Below are 15,054 nucleotides of genomic sequence, written 5' to 3'. Positions count from 1 at the left end.
GTATGTGTACTGTGGAAAAATACAGCCGCCTAAAGCGGGGTGGAGTTCTCTACTGGTGTGTGTGTGTGTGTGTGTGTGTGTGTGTGTGTGTGTGTGTGTGTGTGTGTGTGTGTGTGTGTGTGTGTGTGTGTGTGTGTGTGTTAATATAAAAGGCTTTGTACATTGTAAGGATTTTCAGAGCTCTCATAAATAAACGTTTTGACCCTTTTAGGCTGGCTATCCGTCTGCTTCATTCAACCCGAATCTTACACACTGTTGGGGGGCAGACTGAGTAGTTTAATTGAAGTTCGGTTTAAGAACATTGATAACTTAATTCTCATAACATTAACTCTTTAGTCATATCACAGTTTACCTATTTGCTTATGGTTTTGCCTACACCTAGTGACCTGCTTCTTAAATTATATGAACAAAAAATATTCAATTTTATTTGGAATGGCAAGCCAGACAAAATTAAAAGGGCCTATTTATATAACGAATATGAATTCGGAGGGCAGAAATGATTAAATATTAAAGCATTAGACCTCTCACTAAAGGCATCAGTCATACAAAAGTTATACATAAATCCAAACTAGTTCTCTAGTAAATTGGTAGGAATGTCTCACCCTATGTTCAAGAATGGCCTTTCCCCCTTTATTCAGATTACAACTGCTCACTTTCGGTTGTTTGAAAAGGAAATAATCTCCAAAATATAGTTATTTTTTTAAACAAGCCTTAGAAAGTTGGTTGCAATTTCAGTTTAATCCACCTGAAAAGACAGAACAAATAATACAACAAATTTTGTGGTTAAACTCAAATATACTAAAATGTATTTTTCGATGAAATGTTTAAAAAAGTTATAATTTTAGTGAACGATATCATAAATAGGACTGGTGGAGTTATGTCACACATGCAGCTAACACAGACATATGGAAATGTCTGCTCTACCCAAAATTACAACCAACTAATTGCAGCTTTACCACAAAAATGGAAGAGGCAAGTAGAAGGGGAAAAAGTAAGGAACTTGTATGTCGGCCCTGCATTAAAGAACATAAATGGTTAAAGAAAAGTGTGATAAATAAAAACATATACCAATTTAATTTAAGGACCAAAAAATTGACAGCTGTGCCATATAATTTGCAAAATAGTTGGGAAAAGATTTTTGATGTACCCATTCCATGGCACGTGATTTATGAATTGACACGCAAAACAACGCCGGATTCAAAACTACAAGTGTATCAATTTAAATTACTATACAAAATTCTTGCAACCAATAGAATGTTATATATATATATATGGGGGGGTGCAATCTTCCCAGCTCTGCAGATTCTTCTGTGAGGAGGCAGAGTCATTAGATCAAAAGGGTCGAGCTGCCGCTTTCAAGGTGTGGGACTCTAACTCGGAAGCTTACAAGAAATCCTGCTATGACCTGGGACGAACCATCAAACAGGCAAAACGTCAATACAGGACTAAGATTGAATCATACTACACCGGCGCCGACGTCCGTCTTATGTGGCAGGGCTTGCAAACTGTTACGGACTACAAAGGGAAGCACAGCCGCGAGCTGCCCAGTGACACGAGCCTACCAGATGAGCTAAATCACTTCTATGCTCGCTTCGAGGCAAACAACACTGAAACATGCATGAGAGCATCAGCTGTTCCGGACGACTGTGTGATCATGCTCTCCGCAGCCGATGTGAGTAAGACCTTTAAACAGGTCAACATTCACAAGGCCGCTGGGCCAGACGGATTACCAGGACGTTTACTCCGAGCATGTGCTGACCAACTGGCAAGTGTCTTCCCTGACATTTTCGACCTCTCCCTGTCTGTCTGTAATACCAACATGTTTCAAGCAGACCACCATAGTCCCTGTGCCCAAGAACACTAAGGCAACCTGCCTAAATGACTACCAACCCGTAGCACTCATGTCCGTAGCCATGACGTGCTTTGAAAGGTTGGTAATGGCTGATGTCAACACCATTATCCCAGAAACCCTAGACCCACTCCAATTTGCATACCGCCCAAACAGATCCACAGATGATGCAATCTCTATTGCACTCCACACTGGAACACTTATGTGAGAATGCTATTCATTGACTACAGCTCAGCGTTCAACACCATAGTACCCTCAAAGCTCATCACTAAGCTAAGGATCCTGGGACTAAACACCTCCCTCTGCAAATGGATCCTGGACTTCCTGACAGGCAGCCCCCAGGTGGTGAGTGTAAGTAGCAACACATCTGCCACACTGATCCTCAACACTGGAGCTCCCCAGGGGTGCATGCTCAGTCCCCTCCTGTACACCCTGTTCACCCAAGACTGCATGGCCAGGCACGACTCCAACACCATCATTAAGTTTGCAGACGACACAACAGTGATAGGCCTGATATCCGACAATGATGAGACAGCCTATAGGGAGGAGGTCAGAGACCTGGCAGGGTGGTGCCAGAATAACAACCTATCCCTATGACCAAGATTAAGGAGATGATTGTGGACTACAGGAAAATTAGGACCGAGCACGCCCCCATTCTCATTGACGGGGCTGTAGTGGAGCATGTTGAGAGCTTCAAGTTACTTGGTGTCCACATCAACAACAAACTAGAATGGTCCAAACACACCAAGACAGATGTGAAGAGGGCACGACAAAGCCTATTCCCCCTCAGAAAACATAAAAGATTTGGCATGGGTCCTGAGATCCTCAAAAGGTTCTACAGCTGCAACATTGAGAGCATCCTGACTGGTTGCATCACTGCCTACGGCAATTGCTCGGCCTCTGACCGCAAGGCACTACAGAGGGTAGTGCGTATGGCCCAGTACATCACTGGGGCTAAGCTGCCTGCCATCCAGGACCTCTACACCAGGCGGTGTCAGAGGAAGGCCCTAAAAAAACCCAGCCACCCCAGTCATAGACTGTTCTCTCTACTACCGCATTGCAAACAGTACCAGAGTGCCAAGTCTAGAACAAAAAAGCTTCTCAACAGTTTTTAACCCCAAGCCATAAGACTCCTGAACAGGTAATCAAATGGCTACCCGGACTATTTGCATTGTGTGCCCGCCCCCAAACCCTCTTTTTACGCTGCTGCTACTCTCTGTTTATCATATATGCATTGTCACTTTAACTATACATTCATGTACATACTACCTCAATTGGACCGACCAACCAGTGCTCCCGCACATTGGCTAACCGGGCTATCTGCATTGTGTCCCACCCACCACCCGCCAACCCCTCTTTTACGCTACTGCTACTCTCTGTTCCTGACTAACCGGTGTCTGTATGTTGTCTCGCTACTTTTATAGCCTCGCTACTGTATATAGCCTGTCTTTTCACTGTTGTTTTATTTCTTTACCTACCTATTGTTCACCTAATACCTTTTTTGCACTATTGGTTAGAGCCTGTAAGTAAGCATTTCACTGTAAGGTCTACCTGTTGTATTCGGTGCACGTGACAAATAAACTTTGATTTGATTAAGAATAAGATTTATTGAATTCTCCATGTGATCTATATTAAAGAGTAAATCATTTAATATAACAGACTTTTCAAATTAAATATTTGGGCACAATTTCTATCTAAAACGACCTCTTTTTCTTTGTTTTTCTTTTTACCTTGTCAGCTCGGGGAATCGATCTAGCAACCTTCTGGTTACAGGCCCAATTCTCTAACCACTAGGCTACCTGCCACCCTTGCTAGTGGAGGCTGGAAGCAGGTTCTTCATTCCCAAAACACTGTGCTATTTACCACCTGCCTGCAGCTCAAGTTGTTTGGCCGCCTGCCCTGTGACTGTGTGATATTATTAGTACACTTTGTTCTCTCTTCAGGGGTAAGTAGAGATCAGAATATAGATATGCACCTCTAAGAGCAGGTCCTCCCTCTGACTGTGTGTGGTGTAATCAGTCATGCAATGTGCTGCAGCATAGACAGACCACGGTACATTGTCATACAGAGTGGGGAATTACTGGGCAACACAGGGGCCTCTTTGCCATATGGTTTAAAAAAAAGGGTCTTAACGGTAAAGGTGTTCATGCAAAAGAAAAGGCATATCAATAGTTTGATGTTGTTGGATAAGAGAACAAAGACGGGCCTTGTGTAGTAGTTTACAGAGACGTGCAGTATGTGGTGTCAGTTCTGCGCTTCGCTACAAACTCCTGTGGGAACTCCTTTTTCAATTGAGGCCCTGTCGCTTAGTATGGTTTCCCAAAGTTGGTCCTATTGTGAAGACATGCAATGGTGATCAGAATGGTTATATCACATGAAAGGCCTTTGATAGGTGTAATAGTTCAATGGTCTAATCCGGGGTTTCCCAAACTCGGTCTTGGGGCCTTCCCAGGGTGAACATTTCGTTTTTTTCCCTAGCACTACACAGCTGATTAAAATAATGAAAGTTTGACCATGAGTTGTTTATTTGAATCAGCTGTGTAGTGCTAGGGCAAAAAACTAAATGTTCACCCTGGGAAGGCCCCAAGACCGAGTTTGGGAAACCCCGGATTTGACCATTGAATAACAACCATGGCAGAATGTAGGCGGTAACCTCATACACATGCACCTATCAAAGGCCTTTCATGTGATATAACCATTCTGATCACCATTGCATGTCTTCACAATATTGAGACTAAAATGTGTTATAATCTCAGTCTTTCTCGGCCCCCAGAACCAAATAAACTACTTGAATTTGGGTCTGTCACGATATTGTGTTATTAGCTACTAAGGTCAAATCTAACTAATTAAAATGCTGCAGAGTAGCCTAGTAACGTAAACTCACTCACATTTGTACATCGCCTTGGTCTGTACAATTGACCTTATTTTAGCGCCCCAAAAACGTAATACTTCCAGATCAACTGTAATGTCAATACCATTGTAAAGCACAATTTCTCCCCTTTCCAACAGAATCAATGACATGACCTCTACGCTGCCCATTTCTGCATAATTCAAGAAGGCAATGAGCTCCGTCGGGTCTTTTTAAAAATGGCGGGTGGGGAAGTGAAACTAATGCTTGATAGTGAGAAGGAGAGATGTCGTGTGGAAAAACTGCTTTTTTTTCACTCGATCTGTCCAACTTATCACCTTATCGCCTCTAATAATGTAAATAAAACACTATAAAGAGTTTATATAATGTGTCATTACATACCTATTTGAAGGTTTGTGTCGAATTTGAATCGGGTTTTTAGGGCGGTGCTAAAGTGATCTTCAGAAGTAAACAGCGGCTTTGAGATTCATGATCGCTTGCAATGATGACGCAAAAAATGACTAGGTATCCCCCCTTACCCCAGTCACTGTCCATTTCTTGTTTTTAAACGATGAGAGAAGTGCTACACCTGGTGGAGAGAGATTGTAAGACAGAAATAGTTGCTTTATGCGTGCTGTACGATACGGCATGACACGTCACGATGTAACGGAGGGTCAGTTTTTCTACTTTTCTCCAATACTATAGAGCCATTACCATGTCAATCAATTTTGAAGTCAACACAGTCGCTACAGTCCCATTAGTTTTATTTGCAGCCTCGTTTGAATGTCGTGGTTGCGCACATTTGTACGGAATGGGATGAGTTTACGTTACAGTCTATAGACTCAGTCAGTGATAATGATAATGACTCAGATGTGTCTAAAATAGGACCGTGACCCTGGATCTTATCACCTGTCCTTTCACCTGCCCAAATCTGTCTCTCTTGCATGAGAGACAGACAGGCCACGATAAAACACATAATGATTAGGAAACCCTTAAGTTACATCCCAAATGGCACCCTATTCCCTACATAGTGCACAACTTTTGACCAGAGCCCTATTGACCCTGGTCAAAAGTTGAGCACTATATAGCGAAAAGGGTGCCATTTGTGATGCACAACAGACTGTCAGCAGGCCAGGCCAGTGGTTACCTAGACCTCACTTCACCTCACCCATCTCTGCCCTGCCCCAATGTTTCCTGGTCCTGGTTTACAAAGGATAAAAAGGAGGCTATGGAAAAACCTTGCAGAGTTTATGGAAACTCTTATGTTTCTTATCAGCAGTGTGAATGGGAGATCTGCACAGGCACTTGGAACAATTAACTCCAGGTTAACACAGGCGTGGTACAGATGCCAAAGCACAGAGATGAACGTGATGATGAAGATATTTATGCTTTCCACACTTGGAGTAACATAATCTAAAGCTAGCAATCAATTTAGTAAAAGGGGAAATCCGTCTTTGTTAGGATTTCCCAGGGTCAACTCAGTGGCCTTAGTGTCCAGAGATTAGAAGGTTGGGAGTTTGATCCCCAACCGAGTGATACCAAAGACTGTAAAAATGGACCTGATGCGTCTCTGCTTAGCAGTCAGCATTAAGGGTCCAATGCTGCTGTTTTGGTCTCAATATCAAATCATTTCTGGATTACAATTAAGTACCTTACTGTGATTGTTTTAATTTAAATGGTAAAAAAGAAACAAAAATCATTTTCACATTATTATTCTAACCTAATGGTGTGTCAGGGCATTTTGCATCAAAATGACGAGGCCAGTGACACTTTGCTTCTTGAAAGTCCAATAACTTGAGAACTTGACGGCTGGCATGTAAAGCATTTTGGGACTGTTAGGTTCCCCTTTAAGGTCCTGGGATAGACTAGAATTCTGTCCAGAGGGTGTACTGGTACATCAAGCTGCCTCACGCTACGGAAACAGGAGATAGGCTCCTGCTCCTATGAGCCGTTCCGGCTCGCACAAGCCAAGGCTCATGCAACGGTGCAAGGCTACTTAATTAGGGTTTTCCAACTCTGTGAATTGTAGTTTAAGACAACAGATGTCAACAATAAAGGCATAAAGGGGACACAGCTAGACAAATGATAAAATATTGATCATGATAAAACTGCTGACTAAAACTGCCTCATTCAACTTGTCATTCAATATTACCATGTCAAAACATGTGTAATCTATTCTGTTGTGCCCTGTTCATCAAAAGTGTTAGAAAAACTTGGCAATAATCAACTGACAGGCTTTCTTGATGTCTATAGTACTCTCTCTGGTATGCAATCTGGTTTCCACTCAGGTTATGGATGTGTCACTGAAACCTTAAAGGTCCTCAATTATGTCACCATTGCCCTTGATTCTAAGCAATATTGTGCTGCTATTTGTATTGACTTGGCCAAAGCTTTTGATACGGTAGACCATTCCATTCTTGTGGGCTAAGGAGTATTGGTGTCTCTGAGGGGTCTTTGGCCTGGTTTGCTAACTACCTCTCTAAAGAGTGTAGTGTATAAAGTGAGAAAATATGCTGTCTCAGCCACTGCCTGTCACCAAGGGAGTACCCCAAGGCTCATTCTTAGGCCCCACACTCTTCTCAATTTACATCAACAACATAGCTCAGGCAGTTGGAAGCTCTCTCATCCATTTATATGCAGATGATACAGTCTTATACTCAGCTGGCCCCTCCCTGGATTTTGTGTTAAATGCTCTACAACAAAGCTTTCTTAGTGTCCATCAAGCTTTCTCTACTCTTAACCTTGTTCTGAACACCTCCAAAACAAAGGTCATGTGGTATGGTAAGAAGAATGCACCTCTCCCCACAGGTGTGATTACTACCTGTGAGGGTTTAGAGCTTGAGGTAGTCACATCACACAAGTACTTGGGAGTATGGCTAGACGGTACACTATCCTTCTCTCAGCACATATCAAAGCTGCAGGCTAAAGTTAAATCTAGACTTGGTTTCCTCTATCGTAATTGCTCCTCTTTCACCCCAGCTGCCAAACTAACCCTGATTCAGATGACCATCCTACCCATGCTAAATTACGGATAAATAATTTATAGAAGGGTGCTCTTGAGCGGCGAGATGTTATTTCCAATTCGGCCATCATATTTGCTACCAATGCTCCTTATAGGACACATCACTGCACTCTATACTCCTCTGTAAACTGGTCATCTCTGTATACCCATCGCAAGGCCCACTGTTTGATGCTTATTTATAAAACCCTCTTAGGCCTCACTCCCCCCTATCTGAGATATCTACTGTAGCCCTCATCCTCCACATACAACACCTGTTCTGCCAGTCACATTCTGTTAAAGGTCCCCAAAGCACACACATCACTGGGTCACTCCTCTTTTCAGTTTGCTGCTGCTAGCGACTGGAACGAGCTGCAACAAACACTCAAACTGGGCGGTTTTATCTCATTCTCTTCATTCAAAGACTCAATCATGGACACTCTTACTGACAGTTGTGGCTGCTTTGCGTGATGAATTGTTGTCTCTACCTTCCTGCCCTTTGTGCTGTTGTCTGTGCCCAATAATGTTTGTACCATGTTTTGTGCAGCTACCATCTTGTGTTGCTACCATGCTGTGTTGTCATGTGTTGCTGCCACCGTATGTTTTTGTCTTAGGTCTCTCTTTATTTAGTGTTGTGTTGTCTCTCTTGTCGTGATGTGTGTTTTGTCATATATTTATATTAATCTTTTTTATTTTTAATCCCAGGCCCCATTCCCGCAGGAGGCCTTTTGCCTTTCGGTAATGTAACTTTTGTAAATTCAGTAATGTAATCTGATTACTTTCTTTTGGATAACTTTCCCCTTTAGAGACATTAGAAGACAAAAAGCATCCCTAAAACGCATTTGGTGTGTCATCATAGTGGTCTCTGACTTATGGTCAGACTCACTCAGGTGGAACAACCTTCAAATTGTGCCTTTTTTCAATGCTGAATTGAATGTCGTTGAGAAAACAGAAAGGTGTCATAATGTATTTTTTAGCAAACATCCTTTCTGAACTGAAAATTAATCCAAGAAGTAATCATCTCATTTTTCGAAAGTATCTGTAATCCGATTATAATATTTTTGCTGGTAACATAACTGATTTCAGGTAGAGTTTTTTGGTAATCAGATTACATGTACATCTACGTCACTGGGACCGTGCTTCCACACATCCAGGACATCTACTCAAAATGGTGCCTGAGGAAGGCACGCAGCATCATCAAGGACCCCATACACCCCAGCCATGAGCTGTTCTCTCCCTTACCATCGGGCAGACTGTATCGGAGCATGAGGTCACATACCAACAGGCTCAGAGACAGTTTCTATCTACAAGCCATCAAACTGCTGAACACTTGAACTGGACTGACCACCTGCTCTGATTCTCTGCACCTTAGCACACATGCACTCACTCATGCACACACCCACACAGACATACACACACATATATACACTGAACAAAAATATAAAAAGCAACATGCAACAATTTCAAAGATTTTACTGAGTTATAGTTCATATAAGGAAATCAGTCAATTGAAATAAATTAATTAGGCCCTAATCTATGGATTTTGCATGACTGGGAATACAGATAGACCATTCCATTCTTATCCCCATTCCATTCTTATTTTTTTTAAGGTATCTGTTGGTCACAGATACCTTAAAAAAAAAGGTAGGGCCGTAGATCAGAAAATCAGTAATTTTCTGGTGTGACCACCATTAGCCTCAAGCCCCATCAGACTGTTGATTGTGGCTTGTGGAATGTTGCCCCACACCACTTCAATGGCTGTGGAAAGAAGCTGGACATCGGTGGGAACTGGAACACGTTGCTGTACCCGTCGATCCATGGCATCCCAAAGCTGCTCAATGGGTTACATGCATGGCACAATGGGCCTCAGGATCTCGTCGTGGCACTCAAATTGCCATCAATAAAATGCAATTGTGTTCGTTGTCTGAAGCTTATGCCTGCCCATACCATAACCCCACTGCCACCATGGGGCACTCTGTTCACAACGTTGACTTCAGCAAACACATATCGCCATACACTCTGTCTGCCACTGCTCAGTACAGTTAAAACCGGGATTCATCCATGAAGAGCACACTTCTCCAGGGTGCCAGTAGCCATAGAAGGTGAGCATTTGCCCACTGAAATCTGTTACGACACAGAACAACAGTCAGGTCAAGACCCTGTTGAGGACGACGAGCATGCAGATGAGCTTCCCCGAGACGTTTCTGAGAGTTTGTGCAGAAATTCTTTGGTTGCAAACCCACAGTTTAATCAGCTGTCCGGGTGGCCGGTCTCAGACAATCCCGCAGGTGAAGAAGCCGGATGTGGAGGTCCTGGGCTGGCGTGGTTACACGTAGTCTGTGGTTGTGAGGGCATTTGGACCACAAGGTGCACCTGTGTAATGATAATGCTGTTTAATCATCTTCTTAAAATGCCACACCTGTCAGGTGGAGAGATTATCTTGGAAAAGGAGAAATGCTCACTAACAGGAAGGTAAACATTTTAGAAAAATAAGCTTTTTGTGCGTATGGAACGTTTCTGGGATCTTTTATTTCAGCTCATGAAACATGGGATCAACTCTTTACATGTTATGTTTATATTTTTGTTCAGTGTATAAGGGTCTTTGTGATCACATGTTTTTACATGACATCTCTCTCTCTCTCTCTCAAAGCCCAGAGGTCATCTTCATGCTGAGCAGCAAAGCTGGGGGTTGTGGCCTGAATCTGATTTATGCTAATCGCTTGGGATGCTTGACCCTGACTGAAATCCAGTCAATGATGAGCAGGCCATGGCTTGAGTATTTGTATTTGTATTTATTATGGATCCCCATTAGCTGCAATACATTCACAGACCGTGTGCCCTCAGGTCCCTACTCCATCACTACCACATATACAGTGGCTTGCAAATGTATTCACCTCCCTTGGCATTTTTCCGATTTTGTTGCCTATTGTTTCTATTTTGTAGGCCATTCCAAGACATTTAAATGTTTCCCCTTAAACCACTAGAGTGTTGCTTTAGCAGTATGTTTAGGGTCATTTTCCTGCTGGAAGGTGAACCTCCATTTCTGAAACAGTTTTCCCTCAAGAATTTCCCTGTATTTAGCGCCATCCATAATTTCTTCAATTCTGACCAGTTTCCCAGTCCCTGCCGATGAACAACATGCCCACAGCATGATGCTGCCACCACCGTGCTTCACTGTGGGGATGGAACTCTCTGGGTGATGGGAGGTGTTGGGTTTGCTTCAGACATAGCGTTTTCCTTTATAGCCAAAAAGCTACATTTTAGCCTCATCTGACCAGAGTACCTTCTTCCATATGTTTGGGGAGTCTCCCACATGCCTTTTGGTAAACACCAAATGTGTTTGCGTATTGTTTTCTTTAAGCAATGGCTTTTTTGCTGGCCACTATTCCGTAAAGCCCAGCTCTGTGGAGTGTACAGCTTAAAGTTGTCCTATGGACAGATACTCCAATCTCCGCTGTGGAGCTTTGCAGCTCCTTCGGGGTTATCTTTGGTCTCTTTGTTGCCTCTCTGATTAATGCCCTCCTTGCCTGGTCTGTGAGTTTTGGTGGGCGGCCCTCTCTTGGCAGGTTTGTTGTAGTGCCATATTCTTTCCATTTTTTATTAATAGATTTAATGCTGCTCTATGGGATGTTCAAAGTTTCTGATATTTTTTTATAACCCAACCCTGATCTGTACTTCTCCACAACTTTGTCCCTGACCTGTTTGGAGAGCTCCTTGGTCTTCATGGTGCCGCTTGCTTGGCGATGTCCCTTGCTGAGTGGTGTTGCAGACTCTGGGGCCTTTCAGAACAGGCTTATATATACAGAGATCATGTGACAGATCATGTGACACTTAGATTGCACACAGGTGGACTTTATTTAACTAATTATGTGACTTCTGAAGGTAATTGGTTGCACCAGATCTTATTTAGGGGCTTCATAGCAAAGAGAGTGAATACATATGCATGCACCACTGTTCCGTTTTTTATTTTTTTTAATTGTTTTAAACAACAATTTTTTTATATTTCACTTCACCAATTTGGACTATTTTGTGTATGTCCAGTACATGAAATCGAAATAAAATCCATTTAAATTACAGGTTGTAATGCAACAAAATAGGAAAATCGCCAAGGGGGATGAATACTTTTGCAAGGCACTGTATACAGTACAGAATCCATGTGTATATGTACGTGTGTGTACACTGTGTATGCTATTGTGTGTGTGTGTGTGCGTGCGTGCGTGTGTGTGTGTGCCTATGATTGTGTTGCTTCACAGTCCCCGCTGTTCCATAAGGTGTTTTTTTAATCTGTTTTTTAAATCTAATTTTACTTCTTGTATGAGTTACTTGATGAGGAATAGAGTTCCATGTAGTCATGGCTCAATTTAGTACTGTGCGCCTTCCATAGTCTGTTCTGGACTTGGGGACTGTGAAGAGACCTCTTGTGGCATGTCTTGTGGGGTATGCATAGTTGTCCGAGCTGTGCGCCAGTAGTTCAAACAGACAGCTCAGTGCATTTAACATGTCAATACCTCTCATAAATACAAGTAGTGATGAAGTCACTCTCTCCTCCACTTTGAGCCAGGAGAGATTGGCATGCGTATTATTAATATTAGCTCTCTGTGTACATCCAAGGGCCAGCCGTGCTGTCCTGTTCTGAACTAATTGCAATTTTCCTAAGTCCTTTTTTGTGGCACCTGACCACACGACTGAACAGTAGTCCAGGTGCGACAAAACTAATGGCCTGTAGGACCTGCTTTGTTGACAGTGCTGTCAAGAAGGTAGAGCAGTGCCTTATCATGGACATACTTCTTCCCATCTTAGCTACTGTTGTATCAATATGTTTTGACCTTGACAGTTTACAATCCAGGGTAACTCCAAGCAGTTTAGTCACCTCAACGTGCTCAATTTACACATTATTTATTGCATGATTTAGTTGAGGTTTAGGGTTTAGTGAATGATTCGCCCCAAATACAATGCTTTTAGTTTTAGACATATTTAGGACAAACTTATTCCTTGCCACCCAGTCTGAAACTAACTGCAACTCTTTGTTAAGTGTTGCAGTCATTTCAGTCGCTGTAGTAGCTGACATGTATAGTGTTGAGTCATCCGCATACATAGACACTCTGGCTTTACTCAAAGCCAGTGGCAATTCATTAGTAAAGATTGAAAAAAGAAAGGACCTAGACAGCTGCCTTGAGGAATCCCTGATTCTACCTGGATTATGTTGGAGAGGCTTCCATTAAAGAACACCCTCTGTGTCCTGTTGGACAGGTAACTCTTTATTCACAATATAGTAGGGGGTGTAAAGACATAACACATAAGTTTTGCCAGCAGCAGACTATGATCAATAATGTCAAAGGCCGCACTGAAGTCTAACAAAACAGCCCCCACAATCTTTTTATTATGAATTTCTATCAGTCAATCATCTTTCACTTGTGTAAGTGCTGTGCTTGTTGAATGTCCTTCTCTATAAGCATGCTGAAAGTTTGTTGTCAATTTTGTTACTGTAAAATAGCATTGTATCTGGTCCAACACAATTTTTTCCAAAAGTTTACTAAGGGTTGGTAACAGGCTGCTTGGGGGCTTTACTGTTCTTAGGTAGTGGAATGACTTTTGCTTCCCTCCAAGCCTGATCTCACACACTTTCTAGTAGGCTTAAATTGAACATGTGGTAAATAGGAGTGGCAATATCGTCTGCTATTATCCTCAGTAATTTTCCACCCAAGTTGTCAGACCCCAGTGGCTTGTCATTGTTCATAGACAACAATCATTTTTTCACCTCTTCCACACTAACATTACGCAATTTAAAATTACAATGCTTGTCTTTCATAATTTGGTCAGTTATACTTGGATGTGTAGCATCAGCATTTGTTGCTGGCATGTTATGCCTAAGTTTGCTAATCTTGCCAATTAAAATATCATTAAAGTAGTTGGCAATATCAGTTGGTTTTGTGATGAATGATCCATCTGTTTCAATGGATGATGGAGCTGAGTTTGCCTTTTTTTCCCAGAATTTTATTTAAGGTGCTCCAAAGCTTTTTACTATCATTCTTTATTTCATTTATCTTGGTTTCATAGTGTAGTTTCTTCTTTTTATTCAGTTTAGTCACAGGATTTCTGCATTTGCTATAAGTTTGCCAATCGGTTGTGCAGCCAGACTTATTTGCCATTCATTTTGCCTCATCCCTCTCAACCATACAATTGTTCAATTCCTCATCAATCCACAGGGATTTAACACGTTTTACAGTGGTGCATGCTTAATAGTAACTGGAATAATCAATTTCATAAATGTATCAAGTGAAGTGTCTGTTTTCTCCTCATTACTCACCACGGATCAACAGATATTATTTACATCAACAGCATAGGAATTACTACAAAATGTATTGTATGAGCTCTTATACACTATATTAGGCTCAGCCTTTGGAACTTTAGTTTTCCTAGATATGGCTCCTATATTGTGATCACTACATCCAATGGATCTGGATACAGCTTTCAAGCAAATTTCTGCAGAATTAGTAAAGATGTGATGTTGATGATTGATGTTGATGATTTCATTCCTGTGCTGTTTGTAACTACCCTGGTAGGTTGACTGATAATCTGAACCAGGTGGCAGGCACTGGTTACAGTTTGAAACTTGATAGTGCTGTGAAAGGATCCAGGAACCCAAATGATTTGAGTGGATCCCGTCCTCCTTATAAAACGTGTTTTGTTTCCAAAAGGTATCGAAATTGTCAACATAAAATACACCCATTGAGCTGCAATAATCACGTAGCCAGTTGTGAAGAGAAAGAATCGTGCTAAAGTGTTCAATGCCGCGATTCAGAGATGGCAAAGGGCCAGATATGATGGGTCTTTTGTTAGTGTTTAGCAGAGAGTAAATCAACTCTTTAAAATCCCGTTTCAACTTTTCAGAACTGCCCTTCATAATGTCATTAAAACCCACGTGGACTACGATGGAGTCGATTTCCATGTCCTGAAGTCTGTCTGCTCGATTTAAAGGATCAAAACTGGCAGGAACAAAAATAGCATAAATAGGAAATTATACCAGTTTAATTTGAGGACCAGGATGTTCCATTCAGATTGCAAAATAGTTGGGAAGAGATTTTTTGATGTACTGATTCCATGCTATAGGGTGTATGAGTTGATACAGTTGAAGTCGGAAGTTTACATACAATTAGGTTGGAGTCATTAAAACTCGTTTTTCAACCACTCCACAAATTTCTTGTTAACAAACTATAGCAAGTCGGTTAGGGACATTTACTTTGTGCATGCACAAGTAATTTTTCCAACAATTGTTTACAGCCAGATTATTTCACTTATAATTCACTGTATCACAATTCAAGTGGGTCAGAAGTTTACATACACTAAGTTGACTGTGCC

This window comes from Salmo salar, chromosome ssa23 (genome assembly GCF_905237065.1).
Source record: "Salmo salar chromosome ssa23, Ssal_v3.1, whole genome shotgun sequence".
NCBI lineage: Eukaryota > Metazoa > Chordata > Actinopteri > Salmoniformes > Salmonidae > Salmo > Salmo salar.
The sequence above is the reverse complement of the archived record's forward strand: the minus strand, read 5'-3'. Positions refer to the sequence as shown.